Genomic DNA, 13,472 nt, shown 5'->3' with positions numbered 1-13,472 from the left:
CCTCTATTCATTACCAAATCCAAAGCCACGTCCTCATTTTTAGGTACTTGTTAAAGGAGCACCCACTTCTCCATACAAAAATCTATGTTCGTGGGGAGCCTGAATGGCTCAGTCAGTTAAGCGACGGCCTTCAGCTCAGGTCATGATCCCAGGGTGCTGCGATCAAGTCCCGCATGGGGCTCCCTGCTCAGTGGAGAGTCTGATTCTCCCCCCTCCCTGCTCATGCTCTCTCTCTCACTCACTCTCTCTCTCTTTCAAATAAAAAGATAAAATCTTTTTAAAAAAATCTGTATTCATTTCCTTGAGCTACTGTAACAAATCACTGTAGACTGGATAACTTAAAGCAACAAACATTCATTCTTTCACGATTCTAAAGCTAGAAGTCCAAAATCAAGGGGTCAGCAGAGTTGGTGACTTCTGCAGGCTCTGAGGGAGAATCTGCCCCTTTCTTAGATTTTGATGGTTCCCAGTAGTCCCTTGAATTCCTTAAATTGTTGTGAGATCACTCCAATCATGGTCTGTTTCCATTTTCTCATGGCCTTCTTACCTGCATGCACATCACTGTGTATCTTCTCTTCTTATAAGGACATATGTTTATACTGAATTTAGGCCTTATCCTAATCCAGTATGACCTCATCTTAAGTATACATCTGCAAAGACCCTTGTCTTAGTCTGTCCACGGTGCTATAACAAACATACCATCAACTAGGTAGTGTTTTTTTTAACCTTTTTACTTAGATAAATTTATTTTATTTTTTTTATTTTTAAAAGATTTTATTTATTTATTTGAAAGAGAGAGAGAGAACAGAGGGAGAAGCAGACTCCCTGCTGAGCAGAAACCCCAACGTGGGGCTCAATCCCAGGACCCTGATCATGACCTGAGCCGAAGGCAGATGCCTAACCAACTGAGCTACCCATGTGTCCCTAGATAAATTTATTTTAAAAGACATCTTTCTTTAAACATTTTTAAAGTTCAATTAATTAACATGTAATGTATTATTGGTTTCAGAGGTAGAGGTCAGTGATTCATCAGTCTTATATAACACTCAGTGCTCATTACATCATGGCCCTCCTTCATGTCCATCACCCAGTTACCCCATACCCCAAACTCCTCCTATCCAGCAACCTTCAGTTTGTTTCCTATGATTAAGAGTCTCTTATGGTTTCTCTCCCTCTCTGATTTCATCTTGTTTTATTTTTCCCTTTCTTCCCCTATGATCTTACTGATTTGTTTCTTAAATTCCACATATCAGTAAGATCATACAATTGTCTTTCTCTGATTGACTTATTTCACTTAGCATAATACCCTGTAGTTGCATGCATGTCGTTGCAAATGGCAAGATTTCCTTTTTTGATGGCTGCATAATATTCCATTACACACACACACACACACACACACACACACACACACCCCACATCTTCTTTATTCATTCATCTCTCAATGGACATCTGGGATCTTACCATAGTCTGACTATTGTGGACATTGCTGCTACGAACATTGGGGTGCAGGTACCCCTTTGGATCACTACATTTGTATATTTGGAGTAAATACCTAGTAGTGCAATTACTGGGTTGTAGGGTAGCTCTATTTTCTACTTTTTGAGGAACCTCCATACTGTTTTTCAGAGTGGCTGCACCAGCTTGCATTCCTACCAAGAGTGTAACAGGGTTCCCTTTCTCCACATCCTCGCAGTATCTGTCATTTCCTACTTTGTTAATTTTGGCCACTCTGACTGGTGTGAAATGGTATCTCATTGTGATTTTGATTTGTATTTCCCTGATGCCAAGTGATAGTGAGCATTTTTTCATGTGTTTGTTGGCCATCTGGATGTCTTCTTTGCAGAAATGTCTGTTCATGTCTTCTGCCCATTTCATGACTGGATTATTTGTTCTTTGGGTGTTGAGAGTGATCCGTTCTTTATAGATTTTGGAGACTAGCCTTTTATCTGATAGGTCATTGGCAAATATCTTCTCCCATTCTGTTTGTTGTCTTTTGGTTTTGTCGACTGTTTCCTTTGCTGTACAAAAGCTTCTTATCTTCAAGAAATCCCAATAGCTCATTTTTGCCTTTGTTCCCCTTGCCTTTGGTGATGTGTCTAGGAAGAAGTTCCTGTGGCTGAGGTTGAAGAGGTTGCTGCCTGTGTTCTCCTCAAGGATTTTGATAGATTCCTGTCTCACATTTAGGGCTTTCATCCATTTTGAGTCTATATTCGTGTATAGTGTAAGTAAATGGTCCAGTTTCATTCTTCTGCATGTGGCTGTCCAATTTTCCCAACACCATTTGATAAAGACACTGTCTTTTTTCCATTGGATATTCTTTCCTGTTTTGTTGAAGATTCACTGACCATAGAGTCGAGGGTCTGTTTCTGGGTTCTCTATTCTGTTCCATTGGTCTATGTGTCTGTTTTTGTGCTAATACCATACTCTCTTGATGATGACAGCTTTGTAATACAGCTTGAAGTCAGGCATTGTGCTTGGTTTTCTTTTTCAACATCCCTCTGGCTACTCAGGGTCTTTTCTGGTTCCATACAAACTTTAGAATAATTTGTTCCAGCTCTGTGAAAAATGTTGATGGTATTTTGATAGGATAGGATTGAATGTATATATTGCTCTAGGTAGCATAGACATTTTAACAATATTTGTTCTTCCAATCCATGAACGTGGAATGTTTTTCCATTTATTTGTGTCTTCCTTAATTTTTTCCATGAGTGTTCTATAGTTTTCTGAGTATAGAACTTTTGCCTCTTTGATTAGGTTTATTCCCAGGTATCCTATGGTTTTGGGTGCAGTTGTAAATGGGATCGACTCCTTAGTTTCCTCTTTCTTCTGTCTCATTGTTGGTGTATAGGAATGCAACTGATTTCTGTGCACTGATTTTATACCCTGCCACTTTACTGAATTCCTGTATGAGTTCTAGCAATTCTGGGGTGGAGTATTTTGGGTTTTCCACATAGACTACAATATCATCTGTGAGGAATGAATGTTTGACTTCTTTTGCTGATTTGAATGCCTTTCATTTCTTTTTGTTGTCTGATTGCTGAGGCTAGGACTTCTAGTACTATGGTTGAACAGCAATGGTGATAGTGGACATCCCTGCTGTGTTCCTGACCTTAGGGAAGTAGTTCTCAGCTTTCCCCATTGAAAATGATATTTCCTGTGGGCTTTTCATATATGGCTTTTATGATGTAGAGGTATGTTCCCTCTATCTCTACACTGTGAAGAGTTTTAATCAAGAAAAGATGCTGTATTTTGTCAAATGCTTTTTCTGCATCTATTGAGAAGACCATATGTTTCTTCTCCTTTCTTTTATTAATGTGATGTATCACATTGAGTGATTTATGGACGTTGAACCACACTTGCAGCCCAGAAATAAATCCCACTTGGTCACAGTGAATAATCCTTTTTATGTACTGTTGGATCCTATTAACTACTATCTTGGTGAGAACTTTTGTGTCCGTTTCATCAGGGATGCTGGTCTGTAAGTCTCCTTTTTAGTGGGGTCTTTTTCTGGTTTTAGGATCAAGGTAATGCTGGCCTCATAGAATGAGTTTGGAAGTTTTCCTTCCATTTCTATCTTCTGGAACAGTTTCAGAAGAATAAGTTTTAATTCTTCCTTAAGTGTTTGGTAGAATTCCCCTGGGAAGCCATCTGGCCCTGGGTTCTTGTTTGTTGGGAGATTTTTGATTATTGCTTCAGTTTCCTTGCTGGTTATGGGTCTGTTCAGCTTTTCTATTTCTTCCTGGTTCAGTTTTGGTAGTTTATATGTTTCTCAGAATGCATCCATTTCTTTCAGATTGTCTAATTTGTTGTCATATGGTTGCTCATATTATTCTCTTATAATAGTATTTCCTTGGTGTTGCTTGCTATCTCTCCTTTCATTCATGATTTTATTCATTTGGGTCCTTTCCCTTTTCTTTTTGATAAGTCTGGTTAGGGGTTTATCAATCTTATTAATTCTTTCAAAGAACCAGCTCCTAGTTTCATTGATCTGTTTCAATGTTTTTTTTATTTCTATTTCATTGCTTTCTGCTCTAATCTTTATTATTTCTCTTCTCCTGCTGGCTTTAGGCTTTATTTGCTGTTCTTTCTCCAGCTCCTTTAGGTGTAAGGTTAGGTTGTGTATTTGAGAGCTTTCTTGTTCTTGAGAAAGGCTTGTATTGCTATATACTTCCCTCTCAGGACCACCTTTGCTGCACCCCAAAGATTCTGAACTGTCGTGTTTTCAATTATATTTGTTTCCATGAATTTTTTAAATTCTTCTTTAATTTCCTGGTTGACCCATTCATTCTTTAGTAGGACTTTAGCCTCCATGTATTTGAGTTCTTTTCAACTTTCCTCTTGTGACTGTCTGCCAGTTTCAAAGCATTTTGGTCTAAAAATATGCAGGGAATGATCCCAATCTTTTGGTACTAGTTGAGACCTGATTTGTGACCCACAATATGACCTATTCTGGAGAATGTTCCATGTGCACTCAAGAAGAAAGTGTAGTCCATTGCTTTAGGATGGAATGTTCTGAATATATCTGTGAAGTCCATCTGGGCCAGTATGCCATTCAAAGCCTTTATTTCCTTGTTGATCTGCTTAGATGGTCTGTCCATTGCAGTGAGGGGGTGTTAAAGTCACCTACTGTTATTGTATTATCAAATGTGTTTCTTTGATTTTGTTATTAATTGGCTTATATAATTGGCTGCTCCCATGTTAGGGGCATAAATATTTACAATTGTTAGATCTTGTTGGATAGACCCTTTAATTATGACACAGTGTCCTTCCTCATTTCTTATTACAGTCTTTGATTTAAAATCTAATTTGTCTGATAGAAGGATTGCCACCCCAGCTTTCTTTTGATGTCCATTAGCATGATAAATTGTTCTCTACCCCCTCACTTTCAATCTGGAGGTGTCTTTGGGTCTAAAATGAGTCTCTTGTAGACAGCATATCAATGGGTCTTGCTTTTTTATCCACTCTGATACTCTGTGTCTTTTGATTGGGGCATTTAGCCCATTTATATTAAGAGTAACTACTGAAAGATATGAATTTCGTGCCATTGTATTGTCTGTAAAGTCACTGTTTCTGTATATTGTCTCTGTTCCTTTCTGGTCTATGTTACTTTTGGGCTCTCTCTTGACTTAAAGGATCCCCTTTAGTATTTTTCATAGGGCTGGTCTGGTGATCACAAATTCTTTTAGTTTCTGTTTGTCCTGGAAGCTTTTTATCACTCCTTCTATTTTGAATGACACCCTAGCTGGATAAAGTATTCTTGCTGCATATTTTTCTCATTTAGCACCCTGAATATATCATGCCATCCTTTCTGTCCTGCCACGTCTCTATGGATAGGTCTGCTGCCAGTCTAATATTTCTACCCTTATAGGTTACAGACCTCTTATCCCCCGAGCTGCTTTCAGGATTTTCTCTTTGTCTTTGAGATTTGCAGGTGTCACTATTATATGTCAGGGTGTTGACCTATTTTTATTGATTTGGGGGGGGTCTCTGTGCCTCCTGGATTTTGATGCCTGTTTCCTTCCCCAGAGTAGGGAAGTTCTCCACCATAATTTGTTCCAATATACCTTCTCCCCCCCCTCTCTTTCCTCTTCTTTTTTTTTTTTAAGATTTTATTTATTTATTTGACAGAGATAAAGCCAGCGAGAGAGGGAACACAAGCAGGGGAAGTGGGAGAGGAAGAAGCAGGCTCACAGCAGAGGAGCCTGATGTGGGGCTCGATCCCATAATGCCGGGATCACGCCCTGAGCCGAAGGCAGACGCTTTACCACTGTGCCACCCAGGCACCCCTCTCTTTCCTCTTCTTCTGGGATCCCAATTATTCTAATATTGTTTCACTTTATGGTATCACTTATCTCTCAAGCTCTCCCTTCATGATCCTCTACTTGTTTATCTCTCTTCTTCTCAGCTTCTTTATTCTCCACATTTTTGTCTTCTATATCACTAATTCTCTCTTCTGCCTCATTTATCCTAGTAGTTTGAGCCTCCATTTTTGATTGCATCTCATTAATAGCCTTTTTGATTTTGACTTGCTTAGATTTTAGTTCTTTTATTTCTCCAGAAAGGGATTCTCTAGTGTCTTCTATGCTTTTTTTCAAGCCCAGCTAGTATCTTTATAATCGTTATTCTGAACTAAAGCATCTTACTTATGTCCATACTGATTAGGTCCCTGGAAGTCAGTACTGCCTCTTGTTCTCTTTTTTTGAGGTGAGTTTTTCCATCTTGTCACTCTTGCAGCAAGTGGTCGCTTTTCTATTGGTAGAGTTGCAGCTATTCTTTTCTTGAGTCTCTGGTTGAGTTCACAGTTGTTCAGAATGATTTGATAGCTATCTAGATGAATTCCTGGGACCAGACAAAACTAAGGTCTCCTACGCCTTTGCCATCTTGGACCCTCTCAACTAAGTAGTTTAAACAACACATTTATCTCTTACAGTAATGGAGGCTGGGGAGTCCAAGATCAGGGTGCTGGCAGATTTGGTACCTGGTTAGGGCCTGCTTCCTAATTCGCAGATGGCCATTTCCTCAATGTGCCATCACAGCAGACAGTGCAAGAGAATTCTCTGGAGTTTCTTTTAAAAGAGGGCTCCATTGTCATGACCTAATTAGACCCCATAGGCCCTACCTTCAAATACCATCATATTGGAGATTAGGTCTCAACATATGAATTTTGAGGAGACTCATTCAGTCTCTAGCAACCCTATTTTCAAATAAGGTCACATTCTGAGGTCCTCGATAGCCAAGTAGTTTAGATGCTATTTAACCCAGTACATACAGTAAGTACATATTTAGTTTTGTTAGAAACTGCCAAACTATTTTCCAGCATGGCTGTACCATTTCATGTTCCCACCAGTGATGCATGTGTGATCCAGTTTTTCCATATCCTTGTTAGCACAGTATTATCACTATTTTTAGTTTTAGCTGTTCTAATAGATGTATAGTTCTAATAGGTATATATATTATGGTTTTAGCTTGCATTTCCCTAATGACTAATGATGCTGAACTCTACTGAAATATATGTTTATGTATTTTGCTAATTTAATAATGAAATTTTTTTATTGTTGAGTTTTGAGAGTTTTTCTATGTATTCTAGATCTAAGGCTATAGTTGATTATATGGTATTTTTGTTTGTTTGTTTGTTTTGATGATATGGTTTACAACCATTTTCTCCCAATCTGTAGCTTATCTTTTCATCTTTTAATAAGATCTATTACAAAGAAAAAAATTTTAATTTTGATAAAGTCCAATTTACATTATCTTTCTTTTATGGATTATGATTTTGATGTTAAGTCTAAGAACTTTTTATCAAACCCAAAGTCTTGAAGTTATTCTCCCATGTTTTCTTCTAAAAGTTTTATAGTTTTATGTTTTTGTGTTTATACCCATGATCCACTTTGAGATAGGCTTTTATGCAGTATAAAGGTTAGGTTGAGGTTCATTTTTTGCTTATTAATGTCTAATTAATCCAGGACCACTTGTTGAAAAGATTACTCTTCTTCCATTGAATAGCTTTTATACTTTGTCAAATTGGATATATTTGTGTTGGTCTACTTTTGGATTTTCTATTCTGTTCTATTGACATCTATGTTTCTATTTGTCCACCAATACCACCCCATCCTGATTACTGTAGCTAGATGGTAAGTACTAAGATCAGGTAGAGTAAAACCCCCCACTTTAATTCTTCTTTTTCAAAATTGTTTATTCTAGTTTCATTGACTTTTCATATAAATTTCAGAATAATCTTGTCTATATCTACAAAAAATTACTGGAATTTTAATAGGAATTTTGCTAAATATGTAGATCAATTTGAAGAGAATGACGTCTTTACTATATTACTTCAAAACTTTTGAAATTCAATTTTCATCCCACAATGACTGCCCAAAAATTACTTCTAGAAATGGAAGTTTTTATAAACATTTTTGCATTCTCTTTCCTTGACTCTCTTTTTTACTGCCTTTGCATATGACATTTAAAAAGAAAGTTTTTTTAAAAAAGCATACTCATCATAGTAAATGCTTACATTTACTTTCAAAAAGCCAATGACTTCTGTTTGTAGTAGTAACCAAAATTATTATTTCCATATAATCCAAATCAATACAAAACGCCAGATTGGCTCAATAACTATTAGAACTTTTGCAACCCACCTGGAACTTACAATAGCAAAAAACTAATCCCGAAATATGCTGAGAATATTTCAGATTTGTTTAATTGAGAATTAAGTGAAATATGGTCAAAGTTTTTAGTAGAGATCATGGCTTATAATAATCATTTAAAATTATAGCTATAAATAGCAGAAGAAAAAACATTATGTACAGTACCTTACATACATCACTTCATGTGATCCTCATAACACTGAGAGGTAGGTACTACTTTGGTATTTTAGAGGAGAGAGAACTTAGACCTGGATATATATAGAATTGGCCAAATTAATGAAGCTAATAAGCAGAGCAGCCAGAATTGAGATCTAGGTCTTCTGACACCACAGACAATAGTTTTATACTATACCATATAGTCTCTTGAAGGCTGACATATGTAAATTACTTAAAACTATTAGATAGTTACCATCATAATTATCATTATCATCGTCCTTACTACTCTGTGATTAAGAAGAATGATTGCTCTCAATGGCAACACTGAAAAGCAAAAGAAATTTTGAAGCACTGTTAACCTCTCTAAAGTTTACTATGCATAAGTAAGTAAAATAAACCCTATGACGTGAGCAACATATATAAAATGATATAATATTCAATGATAGTGAAGTTATAAGATTTGCACTTGTGTTTAATGCTTCTAGGAATATAAACTGCTCCAAATTTTCAAGAAGCAAAAATCTTCATCAGGAATTCCATGATCACATTGTGGCAAAACTTCCAATTATTACCATGATGAAGCATTTACATGAGGCTGAACCTCCCACTGATCATAACTACAAAAACTGGACAACGTATATAATACAACTGTACAATCTTAACTTTGAAAAAAATAAAACTTATTTTTGTAGAAAAAAGTTCTAAAATATTTACAGTTATTAATAAGTAATGTGGTTATAAGAATTTTTATTTTTTCCTTTATGCTTCCTATATTTTCTAAATTTTCTAAAATGAGCACATATCACTTATAATAAGAAAAAATATTACTTTAATAAAGAGACATGATAAGCATCTTGTCTAAACATCAACTACACTGAAGATGATAGTTTAGGAAGAGAACGAAGTAGAAAAGAACAGTTCCACAGTAAACATTTCATTTCCAATCTCCTGAAGTTGAAGAGCTAACCATAGCTCAGAATCAAGTCTACAAATATTGCAGGGGTAGCAGACAGGGGAGGCTGAATTCTCAAGCTCAGCAAGTTGGCTCTGCCAAAGCCAAGAACCTAGGTGTGAATATTTAATGGCCAACAAGAGGAGGATGAAGCTTTTTAAAAAGTCAGAAAAGGAACAACCAAATATTATGGCAAAAAACGAAGAAGGTTGAACCATGAAATCAAAGGAAGAAAGAGTTTCAAGAAGGATATGACCAGAGGCACTGAACTGTCAGGATGACTGCTGGAAAATGGCCATTGGCTTTAGTGAAATGGAGTTCGTGAATAAAATTCAAAATAGATGCTTCGATGGAGTGCTGAGAGTATAAAACAGGATGGCATGTGTGAAGGAGTGAGAGGAAGGTAAAGAAAAAGTGAGTGTGAAGGGTCTTTTCTTAAATTGTGTCTTCAATGATACGACTCTGGTTTACTGCTTTCTTTGAAGTCACTGCCAAACACCTATTGAAATACTGTAGAAACTCCCTGAAGCTACACAGTCCAAATTACTCAAATTTCAAAGTCAAATTATACATTGGCATCCTCTAACTCAGATTATGAAGTCAAACTAAAATTATTCAAATATAAAAATCCACCCACAAATTCCCAATTACAGGCAGGACAATTAAAATTTCTCAAGGCCAATAAGCAGAAGCCCAGACTAATAGTATTTGGCTTTTAACACTTAACCCTCAATTCAGAGAGCCACATAAACATCCATCTTGACTCCCAGCAGAAGTTGGAAAGAGATATGGGAAAATGGAAAGTTTGTTTCTGTTTTTCTTCTTAATGGAAGAGGGATGACTATGTTAAAAAACTGACAAGTTGGGGTGCCTGGGTTGCTCTGTCAGGGGAGTGTGTGACCCTTGGTCTCAGAGTTGTGAGACTGAGTCCCACGCTGGGTGTAGAGATTACTTAAAAAATAAAATCTTAAAAAAAGAAAAAGCTGACAAGTTACACTGACAGAAGAAATCAGTAACAACGAGTTTCCTAAGCAGAGACAGATGACAGGGAAGAACAAAATGAGTAGGAATGCAGTTACATGACTACATAACACATACATTACATAATAGGCATCCAAGGAAGTTCTTTTCTGATAACTTCACTTTAATTCAATTAATCAATACTTACTGATATCCTACTATATATCAGGCACCATTCCAGACACTTGGAATAGAAGAAAAATATTGAGACTCAAAGTCCCTATTCTCACAGAAATTGTATTCTAGAGTAGGGAGTAAGACATTAAGCACTAACAAATTTGGGAAATATATCAGAGGTAGAGCTGCAGAAATTGTTAATGAAGTGGATATAGAAAGGGGAGGGTTTTGCCTGGAGCAACTGGGTGAATTTTCAGTGTACTGTAAGTTCATCTCTAGAGGGAAAGGGGGATGGAAAAAGATGGAGGGAAGGGTGGATAATGGTCAGATATTTGACACAAGTGTTCAAAGACTGACATTTATTTCAGGAAATTGGACAGCAAGTTGGCTAGGAAAATGATATACTGCCAAGCACTACTGAGACTTCACTTCATCTTGGTGATCCAGAATTTACAACGGAGCCAATCTGCCCTGTGATTTTCCCCAGCCACCGTCAGCCGCTCAGGGACATAAACATGGCTATGAAAACAGCTACCAAATTCTTCCACATCTCCACAAATTGGGCTAGGTTTCATTGGTCCAGGAGTGAGCACCAGACCCAAACTGAGCAAGGAGAGACTTCATTACATTTTTGGACTTAAAATGACAGACAGATTTGAACTCTTTTGTTGGAATTGTTAGATTTAAGAATTAAGTGGCTTTTTTGTGGCCATATTTCCCACTATGTGGCTGACAAAAGCAAGGCAGTGGTGAGAAGAGGCAATCAATGTGCTGAGAGACATAGTAATAATAATAATAATAATAATAATCATAATAGATAATACCTATATGTAGGCCATGCTATGTACTTGGCACAATTCTAAACAATCGTCATTTGTTAATTAATGCTTATAGCAAACCTATGAGGTAGGAACTACCATAGTCATCCTCATCTTATTGATGGGGAAACTGAAGTCTAGAAAGGTTGGATTTCTTGCTTTATGTCCCAGCATGTGAGAGACAGAACTAAGATTGAATGCAGGTCTGTTAGTACTAGTATTCATGCTTTTAACCGCTTTGCTGCATTGCCTCACATAAGGAAGAGGAAAATCCTACTAAAGTTGAATTGATTCAAGTTTCTGCTCCCAATTGCATTCCTGCCCTTGACCTTGTTTGGTTGTTCATTCCTTTCATGATTTCTGTTAAGTCAACATTTTCCCCCTTTGCATTAAGTTTGTCCATGTTGGGTTTCAGTAACTTGGACAGAAAAGAGCCCTAATACAAAAATTGGGTCCCAGAAGGGAAATGGTTCACTGATATGCCAGAACTGTGGAACTCACTGAGTGGAGGGGATTGAGAAGCACTGAAGATCCCACCATCCTTGATTTGGAAGATAGATTTATAGAAGAGCAATTAAATGGTCAATTATCACCTGTCATCTCAGGCTTCAGACCACATGCCCCACTAAAGCTCTAAATTTAGGCAACTTGGAAGAAAAAAAACTTCCTAATGTTTTAGCCTTTAGCAAGATGCTATGGGAGAGACAAGCCCAAACTGGCCCTTCTGAAAAAAATCATTCACATCAGAACATTCGTTCACTTCAAATCATAGTCAATCTTCTCAGACAATATTGAGCATTCAAGCATTGCTGAATAGGAGCAACGTGTAGTTTCCAAGAGTAGTGCATGGATGCAGAAAGCTTCATGACCAGGGTATTGTAGAGCAAGGTTATTTAAGAAGAGAGAAGAATGAACAATCCTAAATTCTTTCAACCCCATCCAAGAACCTCCATTCTTGTACCATCTTGCCCATAAAGGGGATACCTCCCTATATAAAGCATAGTCACCTGACATGCCTCCTGAGAACATTCTCCTGGCCAGGTTTCAGAGCAAAGAAGCTGGGCCTCTCCACCCTAGCCCAGTTTCTGGTCTAAGTCTTACAGCAAGAGCTTCAAAATATCCTCTGGGGGATGGCAAGTCCCTACACGGCATGATAAAATAGAAGCAGTGTTAGGGTCAGGACCCTGAGAACATCTCTGAATTATTAGGAGATAAAAAACCCTTCAAATGAAACTTATAAACAACTAACTAAAGGGTTAAGAGAGTTCCATTGCCAGAAAAAACTCCAAACCTAGAGAGCTACTAATTATTGAAGCTTGTCCCAAATTACTCTCACATCCACTCCTACCCAAATTACTCTCACCTTATAGTAGCTGTGAACTGTGAAGGTAATATGTTCTCAGCAAAGAAACTGCTTCATTGGCCTCCTCCAAGGAAGCTCTGGACAAATAATGTCTAAGAGATGTGAATCAGGGGCAGCCTGAGTAGCCAACCAAAGAACTCACACTCTTACTCTGGAAATTTAATGAGTGGTGCCTTGATGCTTTCTTGTCTACTATTTGCCTTGGTATCCTTATCTAGCAGAAGCCAGAATAGCAAGGGTGGGGCCCAGAGTTACAAATTGTTAACAACTTCCCACAATGGATTCTTTGCTCTCTGATGTAGAGAAACACTGCAGTAAACAAATATTAAAAGATAAACATGATGATCATTGTCACCCTTATCATTATCAGGAACAGCAGAATCACCATCATTATTAGCATTACCCAAAGCCTATGCCATTTCACTTTTCCTCGATTAAGCTCAAACCCCCGTTTTGAATATGCTACTCATTATTTTATTTTATATAAATTCTTTCTTCTAGATGCAGCTCAAGTGTTACCTAAATAAAACTCTAATTGTTCACGATGAATTTATCTTCTTTGTTACTCTGTCTTCAGCTTCTTTGTAGTACTTTATATCATTATTTGTGCTTTTCTGTCTTTTTTGACCCCAGAGACCCTGTGTTATACTTACATTGCCTGGATCTAGCAGTACCTCTCATGTAACTGACATTCCAGAAATTCTTGTTGCTAACTAATTAGTAATTGATCTTCCTCTTATTTTCTGTCACTTGATTCACATTTTAACAGCCCTTTTATTGCTTTCTCAGCATTGCTACCTTTCAAGCTCTCCTTATTCAGCATCCTTGTTTGAACCCCCTCCCTCCCTAATCATTCTCCCATGTTTTTGTCTGTCCTTCACCTTCACATATTTGCCAAC

This window comes from Ursus arctos, unplaced genomic scaffold (genome assembly GCF_023065955.2).
Source record: "Ursus arctos isolate Adak ecotype North America unplaced genomic scaffold, UrsArc2.0 scaffold_9, whole genome shotgun sequence".
NCBI lineage: Eukaryota > Metazoa > Chordata > Mammalia > Carnivora > Ursidae > Ursus > Ursus arctos.
This window is presented reverse-complemented; position numbering follows the sequence as displayed.